Below are 12,169 nucleotides of genomic sequence, written 5' to 3'. Positions count from 1 at the left end.
TTGCAGTGCTCTGAAGCATGGAGTGGATAGAGGCCTAAGAGATGGAAGGAGAGCTAAGGTGCATCGACAGAGGAGGGCTAAGGTGCATCGACAGAGGGAGCCGAGGGCTGATGAGAACTGAGGAGGGCTAAGGTGCATCACTGAGCTCCACAGTGCAAACAGCTGCTGGAACAAAGGGCCTTTCAGACCCTGGCAGCTGTGTGGACTGGAAAGTCGTTTTGGATGATCACGACAAATATTACACTGCAGCTCGTGGGGCTAGTGCCATCTCTTTTTGATTTGTTGGACCCTTTCCCAATGCCCCCCTTCCCCTTTCATAAGTGGAGGTAAACTCTATCCCTCCATTCTCCACTATAGGCCAAATTCCATATCAAAGGGAAGCTAAATGACATGATATAATTCAGAGCGTTCAGGCCAGAGCTAAACGGTGTTGCGACCACACAGAGTACAGAGTGGAAACCGGTTGTGGTCTTGAGCAAGAAGAGTGAAATGAGAGAAAGTGCTGAAGTGTTTCTGCTTCCTTCCAGAGTTTAGATTGATGGTTGAGACACAGTGGGTTCAGAAGCACGTTCATTAGGCCTAATTGTTTCCAGGAGACAAAAAGAACTGGCCTAGCCTATCATGAAAGTGTCAAATCAACCTGTCTAAGGGTTAGTGCATCGGTCTGGACTATGGATTCAAACCAATGACTGTTTACATTATGAATGGACAAAGCCTTCGATCACGTGACACCATGAATTCCTATGTTTATTTTATTTATTTAACAAGGCAAGTCAGTTAAGAACAAATTCTTATTTATAATGGCGGCCTACTAAAGGGCAAAATTCCTCCCGTGGGAGGCTGGGATTTAAAAAAAATCAAAAATCAAATTTAAAAAAAATAGGACAAAACACATCACGACAATAGAGACAACACAACACTAAATAAAGAGAGACCTAAGACAACAACATAGCATGGCAGCAACATGACAACCCAACATGGTTGCAGCACAAAACATGGTACAAACATTATTGGACACAGACAACAGCACAAAGGGCAAGAAGGTAGAGACAACAATACATCACACAAAGCAGCCACAACTGTCAGTAAGAGTGTTCATGATTGAGTCTTTCAATTAAGAAAGATAAAACTGTTCAGTTGAGTGTTTGTTGCAGCTCAATCCAGTTGCTAGCTGCAGCAAACTGAAAAGACGAGCGACCAGAGATGTGTGTGCTTTGAGGACCTTTAACAGAATGTGACTGGCAGAACGGGTGTTGTATGTGGAGGATGAGGGCTGCAGTAGATATCTCAGATAGGGGGGAGTGAGGCCTAAGAGGGTTTTATAAATAAGCATCAACCAGTGGGTCTTGCGACGGGTATACAGAGATAGATAGTAAACGGAGAGTATAGAGTGCAGTGACTTGTCCTATAAGGAGCATTGGTGGCAAATCTGAAGGCCGAATGGTAAAGAACATCTTGCTGCTCGAGAGCATCCTTACCTGCTGATCTATAAATTATGTCTCCGTAATCTAGCATGGGTAGGATGGTCATCTGAATCAGGGTTAGTTTGGCAGCTGGGGTGAAAGAGGAGTGATTACGATAGAGGAAACCAAGTCTAGATTTAACTTTAGCCTGCAGCTTTGATATGTGCTGAGAGAAGGACAGTGCACCGTCTAGCCATACTCCCAAGTACTTGTATGAGGTGACTACCTCAAGCTCTAAACCCTCAGCGGTAGTAATCACACCTGTAGGGAGAGGGGCATTCTTCCAAACCACATGACCTTTGTTTTGGAGGTGTTCCGAACCAGGTTAAGGCTATGTGAAGACTCAATAGCGCATTGAAGCCAAATTAAGTCAGTTAAGATGGCATCTCGTGGAGACATAACATGCGCAGTTTGAGCTACTCCAGGAAGTGGCGTTGCAGGCTAGCTAGGAGACGAGAGAAGACTGACTGCATCGCTTCTTGTTTTTATAAGAAACATTAATGTGTTGGAAATTCCACATTGTTTTCATAGTCAACTTACACAAAGCACTGACACACACACACTTACCCCACCAGGCATGCCACCAGTAGGCTGGACACATGAACTTTTAAAAAAACAACGCTTTTTTCTGATAAAAACTAGTTCATTGCATCCGCCGTGGAGCCCAGTCTCATAATATTACCATCTGTCCCAACTGCTTGCCGTAGTTTTGAAGTAATCACGAAAAAACTGGCTATATTTTAAGGCATTTTTCACTCTGCCAGCTCATATTAGTTCTATTGAGGTTTAGGTTTCAAAAAACAAATAAAGCACTTTTGTGTGTATATACTGACATGTGTATATACTGATTTTTCCATTCACTATAATGAGGGATCCTGTTTGCTGCTAACAATGCCTACAGTACCACGGTCGGCCTTGAACTACCACAACTTCAATGAGAGGGCAGTCGTTCTCCCCTGATTCAAACTGATGCAAGAAACTGACTGACTTTTTGTTGCTGCAACAGTAGGATCACCTCATGTGACTTCTCTTTTAACTCTAGCCGTCCGTCCAAGCAGAGCTTCCATTTCACTCCAAGCTGGTCTGGAAAACCCATTAGAGACACTGCAGACCCCAGACTGAACATAATAAGTAGCTATTAGGTACTCTACACTATTGCAGCGTAGGAGGGACCGTAAATGCAACATGGTTTCCAAAGCGCAGCAGCCTTATCCTGAATCCAGGAAACCAGGCAGAATTGTTTACTTAAGCAATAAGGCGCGAGGGGTGTGGTATATGGCCAATATGCCACGGCTAAGGGCTGTTCTTAGGCACAACGCATCGCAGAGTGCCTGGACACAGCCCTTAGCCGTGGTATATTGGCCATCTACCACAAACCCCCGAGGTGCCTTATTGCTATTATAAACTTACAGGCCTCTCTCATCTTTTTAAGTGGGAGAACTTGCACAATTGGTGGCTGACTAAATACTTTTTTTGCCCCACTGTAAGTCCCTCCTATCTAACAAAGGGAAAGGCTATCTAATGAAGGATGTCCAGTGCTGGACGCAAACCACCCAGAGACCAGTGACTTGCATGCTCTGCTACTCTTACGCTGGCTCAAGTATAAATCACCTATTAAATGCAGCTAATGTGTCTGAATGATCGTCTCCAACCACCTCTTCTCAGTTCCTTAGTCCATCTGGACAACTACCCATCCAGAATATGAGTTCTGTTTTTGCAATAGGACATTAAGAAGCTTCATAACCTAAAATTACACTAATCTGGCTGCTCTCATTTCAATAGTTCACTGAATGAAGTACACTCTTAGAAAAAAAAGGTGCTATCTAGAACCTAAAACGGTTCTGTGGTTGTAATTATAAGAACACTTTTTGGTTCCAGGTATAACCCTTTTGGGTTCTATGTAAAACTCTTTCCACAGAGGGTTCTCCATGGAACCAAAAAGGGTTATTCTATGGGGACAGCTGAAGAACACTTATGGAACCATTTTTTCTAAGAGTCCAGGCTGGCCTCCCGAGTAGCGCAGTGGTCTAGAGATCCTGGTTCGAGTCCAGGCTCTGTCACATCCAGTCGCGACCGGGTGACCCAAGGGGTGGCGCACAATTGGCCCAGCGTCGTCCAGGTTAGGGGAGGGTTTGGCCGGCAGGGATGTCCTTGTCCCATTGCGCACTAGCGACTCGTGTGGCGGACTGGGTGCAGTGCGCGCTGACACGGTCGCCAGGTGTAGGGTGTTTTCTCCAACACATTGGCGCGGCTGGCTTTCGGGTTAAGTGGGCATTGTTTCAAGAAGTAGTGCGGCTTGGCTGGGTTGTGTTTCGGTGGACGCACGGCTCTCCCGAGTCAATAAGAGAGTTGCAGCGATGGGACAAGACTGTAACTACCAATTGGATACCATGAAATTGGGGAGAAAAAGGGGTCAAATAATATTTAAAAAATAAATAATAATAATACATTTTTAAAAAGAGTGTAGGCTGGCTTGTTCAGTCTTAACAAAGTTATGTTTCTCAACTGCATAAGACACCGATGATGCAGAGTAACTACTGTTGTTTATAATAAACAATGTGCTTGTCCAGAAGAGACTAATCTTCCCTCCCCACATCTCCTCTTGTGGAAGTGAGACGCCACGTGTCAATGCAAGGGATGCACACTAGGGATGCATGTATTGACTAGCTGTCTCTCGCTCTCTGTCTGTGTGTGTGCATGCATGCCTGTGTGAATGCCTGTGTGGTGTACTCCTGTGTGGCTCAGTTGGTAGAGCATGGCACTTGCAATGCCAGGGTTGTGGGGTCAAACCCTGAGGGGAACCAGTACAAAAATGTATGTACTCACTTCTGTAAGTTGCTCTGGAATGGAATGGAGTGTGTGTGTGTGTGTGCACATACTGATTACTTAATATAGTGACCGGGACTGACAAGCTACACACTCTCCCCAATCATATGTGCACTGACCCCTGAGTAAATAAATCCATATGCATACACAATCTCCTCAAACACAGAGCCAGACTCTCTGCTCATACACTTGAATGTCATCAGCATGTCTGATCTATATGAGTGAGTCACAACAACTGAGTACATATCAACATGCATATTCCCTGGTCCTGCTTTTCTTTCTCTCTGAGTCAGTTCAGTTATTCACTGATATTGAGACTGAGGGCATGCTTAGGTTTGATTTGATATCATGCTCACCCTCACCTTGTGTGTTTTATTCACCTCACCTAAGGCATGAGTTACAGGTCTCTCACCCGTCTCCCTACTTCTGACACCATGGAATAGGTACAAGCCCTTACCTCGGCTACTAAACACAGGCACAAGACCAGATATCAAATATATAGCTATTAAAAAAAATGTGCACAACACCACAGCCTGCCATCAAGCTTAACATAGCCTATCATGCCCCAGACTCTGCCTACCTTGCCCTACAAGGCTGCCAAACAACAATCCTCCTAGAAAATCTCTAAAGCAAGTATTTAGAAAGCAATTCAAATAGCTTTCTGACACAGATCTGTAATCTAAAGCTTTTTTTCAGCTCATGTTTTATAACTACATTCATTATGACTTTTCCCATATCAGACATACTACTGTATAAATCTGCTATTCTTTCATCATAACAAGGCAAACAGTTACATCTACTTTTACCAAGTCAATAACAGTATTATAATGATTCAAAGGTTTCTGAAAACGGCTCCTAAAATGACAGAATTGCAGAACTAAATCTGCAAAAATGACAGAGAACTCAAACTAAAGGAAGATAGGTGCATACTGCAAATGTATAAATCATTATGGTAAAAAAAAAATGCACATCCTTTCAGAAATTGCTGTAGACAGTTTGGTATCATGCTTTGCTTTCACATCAGTGATGCCACACTGGAACACAACTTGAAGTTGTTTAAGGCAGAGATACAAAACAAAATCATACAGCAAAGTGATGTTCAGCACTAAGGTGTGATATCTGGTTATGGCAGGTCAGTTGTGTAATGTTAAAGTTCCTTCCCACCTCTGACCATGTTGTCTACATCAAAGGTTGCACAAATAAATATCCTAATACATAAGCCTGCATTACTATGTTTACTATTTACAATGTTATAATAAATTATTGAAATAAATTATCCAATGTGAATATTTATTGATTTAGTTAGTTATAAACAGTTATAAACCAGTTGCATATTAAAAGCAACAACGCTGACACTAATTGAGGGGTGATGGGTAGCTGTAGGTGTGCGCAAGGACCATGCAACTGGCCATGCGTGTTTGGTTTTGAGAGCTTGACAGCTTCAATATACTCAGAATCTTACGATTGCAAATATCTTTTGGGATAGTTGTTCAGTCAGGAAAGCATAGGACGTCATTAAAGTTGATAAGAGGGGAAACAAAATGCTGAAGTTCATCACGGTTTATCCGAAGAACTATTGTGTGCGCATTGGAAGAACATGTCAAAACAAAAGCCAATGCACGTTTTGTTTGTTCTGTCACTTGCAACAATACAGTCTATCACAGAATATCAGACATATTCTGCTGGCCGACAGGGATGTTCATATTCTGTGCCCTATTTTGCATCCTTGCAGTGCGGGGTTGTGAGCAGGGGACACAGCAATTATTTATCCCAGAGATGTTCAGTAAAAGATGCAGATGATAAACACATAAATGATTTTCATAAAACAATTACTATGTAGGCCTAATGTAACTTTTCTTTCTGTACGCTAGTATAACATGTTTCACAACGTTTAACGCTTAAAGAAGAACTCTGACGTACCATGCAGAATATCCAGAAATCTCAAAGTAAACTTTGTTGTAAATTGTAGCTTGCTTGCCTTGCAGTGGTTCGAATGGATGCGATATGTATCCTTTCCTGGAAAACCCCCTCCGCGTCCTTGGAAAACAACGTTAGATGTCAGGTTACAGAATTTGCCGAGTTCATGAATAGTGAGTCAACTACTATTGCTTAAACGTTTTAAATACCTATCTCCGTTTTCACGAGGCACTTCATTTTGAGGGTTGGTCTTGTGGTGGGAGGAGGCTGCGAGGTAAACTAGCTAGCTACATAAGTCAACAGATTGGTTTTCATTGGAGAAGAGCAGACAGTTGCTGCTGTCATTCCAGTGAAAGTATAATTATGGTTCAAACAGATTGCACATTACGACTTTAGGCAAACACAGTATAGGCTAATTGAACTATGAAAACAATTAAATAGCATTGTTATTATTGGGTTTAATAATGATTAATAAGTCATATTAAAATGATAATGTTTGGTTCTCTTTATAAGCAGCATTTTCCAATGTTGTTATCGTTGTTTTATTTTTTTTAACTCAACACATAATAAGTCATTAGTTGTAATGACTTCCCCCTCAGGAAGTTGAAAATGTTTGGCATGGGCTCTCAAATCCTCAAAAAGTTATACAGCTGTGGTATGGCAACAGCACCGCCCTCGGCTGCATGGCCCTACAGAGGGTGGTGCGGACAGCCCAGTCTGTAACTTTCTCACTCACATATAAGTGAACTTGTCTCAAAACGTTTGGTCCCCTAAAATAGGGGACTTTGTACAAAATGTGCTGTAATTTTGAAAATTAAAGCTGACAGTCTGCACTTTAACCTCATAGTCATAGTATCATTTCAAATCCAAAGTGCTGGAGTACCGAGCCAAAACAACACCAACAAATGTCACTGTCCCAATACTTTTGGAGCTCACTGTATATTTATTTTCCCTCATAGCAAGTCAGTTAAGAACAAATTCTTATTTTCAATGACTGCCTAGGAACAGTGGGTTAACTGACTTGTTCATGGGCAGAACGACAGATTGTTACCTTGGGGATTCGATCTTGCAACCTTTCGGTTACAAGTACAAGTATATCCTGATGCCTAGTCACCTTACCCCTATACATTTTTACCTCTATAACTCCAGTATCCCTGCGCATTGTAAATATGTTGACCCTGTTTATAGCTTCTTACTTTCTCGTGTTCTTCTTATTTCTTGTGTGTTTTTGTTCTACTTTATTATTTTTTGTGCTGCATTTACAGTTGAAGTTGAAAGTTTACAAACACTTAGGTTGGAATCATTAAAACACTTAGGTTGGAATCATTAAAACACTTAGGTTGGAATCATTAAAACACTTAGGTTGGAATCATTAAAACACTTAGGTTGGAATCATTAAAACACTTAGGTTGGAATCATTAAAACACTTAGGTTGGAATCATTAAAACACTTAGGTTGGAATCATTAAAACTCGTTTTTCAACCACTCCACAAATTTCTTGTTAACAAACTATAGTTTTGGCAAGTCGGTTAGGACATCTAATTTGTGCATGACACAAGTAATTTTTACAACAATTGTTTACAGACAGACTATTTCATTTATAACTCACTGTATCACAATTCCAGTGGGTCAGAAGTTTACATACATTAAGTTGACTGTGCCTTTAAACAGCTTGGAAAATTCCAGAAAATTATGTAATGGCTTTAGAAGCTTCTGATAGGCTAATTGACATCATTTGAGTCAATTGGCGGTGTACCTGTGGATGTATTTCAATGGCTACCTTCAAACCCAATGCATCTTTGCTTGACATCATGGGAAAATCAGAAGAAATCAGCCAAAACCTCAAGTCTGGTTCATCCTTGGGAGCAATTTCCAAATGCCTGAAGGTACCACGTTCATCTGTTTAAATAATAGTACGCAAGTATAAACACCATGGGACCATGCAGCCGAGATGCTTTCTGTCTCCTAGAGATGAACGTATTTTGGTGTGAAAAGTGAAAATCAATCCCAGAACAACAGCAAAGGACCTTGTGAAGATGCTGGAGGAAACAGGTACAAAAGTATCAATATACAAAGTCAAATTAGTCCTATATCGACATAACCTGAAAGGCCACTCAGCAAGGAAGAAGCCACTGCTCCAAAACCACCATAAAAAAGCCAGAGTACGGTTTGCAACTGCCCATGGGGACAAAGATCGTACATTTTGGAGAAATGTCCTCTGGTCTGATGAAACAAAAATAGAACTGTTTGGCCATAATGACCATCATTATGTTTGGAGGAAAAAGGGGGAGGCTTGCAAGCCCGAAGAACACCATCCCAACCGTGAAGCACGGAGGTGGCAGCATCATGTTGTGGGGGTGCTTTGCTGCAGGAGGGTCTGGTGCATTTCACAAAATAGATGGCATCATGAGGGATGAAAATTGTGTGGATATTTTGAAGCAACATCTCAGACATCAGTCAGGAAGTTAATGCTTGGTCGCAAATGGGTCTTCCAAATGGACAATGACCCCAAGCATACTTCCAAAGTTGTGGCAAAATGGCTTAAGGACAACAATGTCAAGGTATTGGAGTGGCCATCACAAAACCCTGACCTCAATCCCATAGAACATTTGTAGGCAGAACTGAAAAAGTGTGTGCGAGCAAGGAGGCCTACAAACCTGACTCAGTTACACCAGCTCTGTCAGGAGGAATGGGCCAAAATTCACCCAACTTATTGTGGGAAGCTTGTGGAAGGATACTCGAAAGGTTTGACCCAAGTTAAACAATTTAAAGGCAATGCTACCAAATACTAATTGAGTCTATGTAAACTTCTGACCACTGGGAATGTGATGAAAGAAAATAAAGCTGAAATAAATAATTCTCTCTTCTATTATTCTGACATTTCACATTCTTAAAATAAAGTGGTGATCCTAACTTACCTAAGACTGGGAAATTTTTACTATAATTAAATGTCAGGAATTGTAATAATCTGAGTTGAAATGCATTTGGCTAAGGTGTATGTAAACATCCGACTTTGTTGGGTTTGGAGCTTGCAAGAAAGGCATTTCACTGTCCTTGTGCTCTCCCTCAAGGTGTTGTTCCTTGGTTTTCTCTCTTCATGCCATTGATGAAGCCTACCAATGTCTACATGTTTATTACATGACTGTTATATTAGCTTTGACTGGTCAAAAAAATATGAATCAACTGATTCTGTACAAAAAAAAACAAAAAAAAGTTGGGACGAGTCAAATGTTCCATGTGCTCCCCTCCTCCCAGATAGCTATCATCTAGCAAGCATACATCACTGTGTGTTTGTGTGTGTGTATATTGATATTATTAGCTGCATATATCTGTACCTACCTCGTCAAGTCGTCTCGTATCTCTGAACAAACAGATCTGTTTTGCTTTGATGTGATATCATCTCTCCACAGAGAGGGAGATGCTATATGGCAGGGTACAACACAAATGTCAGAGAGATGATTTGCCACTAATGAGCCGGTACCTGTGACAAGAGGGGAGGAAACTTTGTTTCGGAACACCTTGATGCCTTCACAACAACACTGAAGTGCCGCTTCCGAGAGTTGACAAGCTAACGCTCAAAGGGCTCAAATCATTTTACGTCTCATACATATGTATGTATGTATGATGACAGTGAAAGGCCTGCTTATATTGTTGTATGTTTATTTGGTGCTCAATGTTTGGGCTGAGGGTAGGCCGACACCTCAGCAGAGAGAAAAATTAAGTGTGAATAAGGAAATAAAAATAGCATGATATCTTCTAATTCGGGGAAGTAAAAGTAGTACTATAGTTAGTAGCCTATTAGACAGCAGTAAAAAAATATATACATTGAGAATTGGATAAAAAGGGGCAGAGAGGCTGGGGTGAATTCTGTAATGAATTCTGTAATGAATTCTGTACATTTTAATATAAACCTGAAGAGTAAGGAAATACATAACCCCTGACCTCACAAAGAGTGATTATGTGAGTTATGTATGAGCAACATGAAAAAGGCACAAAAAGTTGCCCATTGGACAATAGCTCACAGTCTGAATATAGTGAAAAAGTCAAGGACTAGCCAACATAATTGCACAGCATCTTCATCTTGTGCAGAGAAAGAAAATCCCAAATAATGACAGAGACTATTTATTGTTGATAGATATATCAGAATCACTTTATTCACCAAGTACATTTACCCGGATTTTAACTCCGTGAAGTGTTGCTGCCGGCAACAGACAAAATATGCAAACATAATATAGACATCCACAAGTTAACAAAAAAAGTAAACACACAAGCAGTGACCAAAACACTGTGGCTGTCAAATAATCTATGGAAACTAACAGTATATTAAATGCATGGTCCTTGCACGTCAGTTCTCCAGTTAGCCTTCGGCAGAGTAGTTTCTGCACCACACATAATGTAGGTAATACTGCCCTCGTGTGGCTGTTTCCAAATAGCACTCCTCCTGATTCATACAAAGATGCAGGCCAGCAATTTTTTCCCTCATCCTTCTGTTGTCATTTCAGTACTGTATTGTCAGACAAATGCTCATGTATTTTGTGGTTATTCAAAGCGCTATTGGTAAGTTTGAATAAGTATTATTGGTGTATAAGAGGCACTTACAAAGAAACTTTGTTGAATGAACATTAATTACTTTCGATTCCCTATGAAACGCCATTGGCACATGTTGAGAGCAGTTCTTGACCTGTCCACATAGCATAGAAAGATCTTTGAGTTATGTTCCCATTTATTGTAGAATACAAAATACAGAGTTCCAATACAAAATATTACATTACAAACATGATGAGATTCATTCCATAAGCTTTCTAGTGAGACAGCTGAAATCACGCTCTCTCCTCTTACCTTTGCTAACAATTCCTGGTAAAAAAATTATTATTTTGATACACCTTTATTTAACCAGGCTAGTTAATTAACACATTCATATTTACAATAACAAAAAACCTGGCAAGAGGCAAAATGCCTACTGTGGGGACAGGGGATAACCATTTGTAGTTTCATGGTGGGTAGAAAAGGAGTTGGATGCAGTTGAATCAGTGAAGGTAACCTGTAATGGACTTTCCCCCCTTTTTTCCTTCTTCTGACCAGAGGGAGTGGGTGCTCTGTCACGTAACTTAGGTCAAGATCTGATTCTTCCTTTGCTCTTAGGAACAGGGCACCATTGAAAGGAGTGATTTCTGGGGTAGCGTTAAGTGTGGAGGTGGAGCATTGAAGTTGAAGATTCCTGATGTTTATGACGCCTGCCGTTTGGTGCAACGCAGACCTGATAGTGAGTGTGGGAGTGAAAGAGAGGAGTCACAATATACAGTGCCTTGCGAAAGTATTCGGCCCCCTTGAACTTTGCGACCTTTTGCCACATTTCAGGCTTCAAACATAAAGATATAAAACTGTATTTTTTTGTGAAGAATCAACAACAAGTGGGACACAATCATGAAGTGGAACGACATTTATTGGATATTTCAAACTTTTTTAACAAATCAAAAACTGAAAAATTGGGCGTGCAAAATTATTCAGCCCCTTTACTTTCAGTGCAGCAAAACTCTCTCCAGAAGTTCAGTGAGGATCTCTGAATGATCCAATGTTGACCTAAATGACTAATGATGATAAATACAATCCACCTGTGTGTAATCAAGTCTCCGTATAAATGCACCTGCACTGTGATAGTCTCAGAGGTCCGTTAAAAGCGCAGAGAGCATCATGAAGAACAAGGAACACACCAGGCAGGTCCGAGATACTGTTGTGAAGAAGTTTAAAGCTGGATTTGGATACAAAAACATTTCCCAAGCTTTAAACATCCCAAGGAGCACTGTGCAAGCGATAATATTGAAATGGAAGGAGTATCAGACCACTGCAAATCTACCAAGACCTGGCCGTCCCTCTAAACTTTCAGCTCATACAAGGAGAAGACTGATCAGAGATGCAGCCAAGAGGCCCATGATCACTCTGGATGAACTGCAGAGATCTACAGC

The 12,169-nt window shown here is 41.0% G+C and overlaps 1 protein-coding gene across 1 annotated transcript in view; it reads right to left on the bottom strand.

Annotated features, from left to right (window-relative positions):
- The window catches only part of LOC109903012 (transforming growth factor beta receptor type 3), a 148,020-nt gene extending 141,639 nt beyond the window's left edge, over positions 1-6,381 (bottom strand). The window contains exon 1 of the mRNA XM_031785775.1: positions 6,210-6,381. The gene's annotated coding sequence lies outside the window, so the exon portion shown is untranslated. The remainder of the gene's footprint in view (positions 1-6,209) is intronic.
- Positions 6,382-12,169: the final 5,788 nt, after the last annotated feature.

The sequence above is a fragment of the Oncorhynchus kisutch genome, linkage group LG13 (assembly GCF_002021735.2).
Source record: "Oncorhynchus kisutch isolate 150728-3 linkage group LG13, Okis_V2, whole genome shotgun sequence".
In the NCBI taxonomy this organism is placed as follows: domain Eukaryota; kingdom Metazoa; phylum Chordata; class Actinopteri; order Salmoniformes; family Salmonidae; genus Oncorhynchus; species Oncorhynchus kisutch.
The sequence above is the reverse complement of the archived record's forward strand: the minus strand, read 5'-3'. Positions and strand labels throughout refer to the sequence as shown.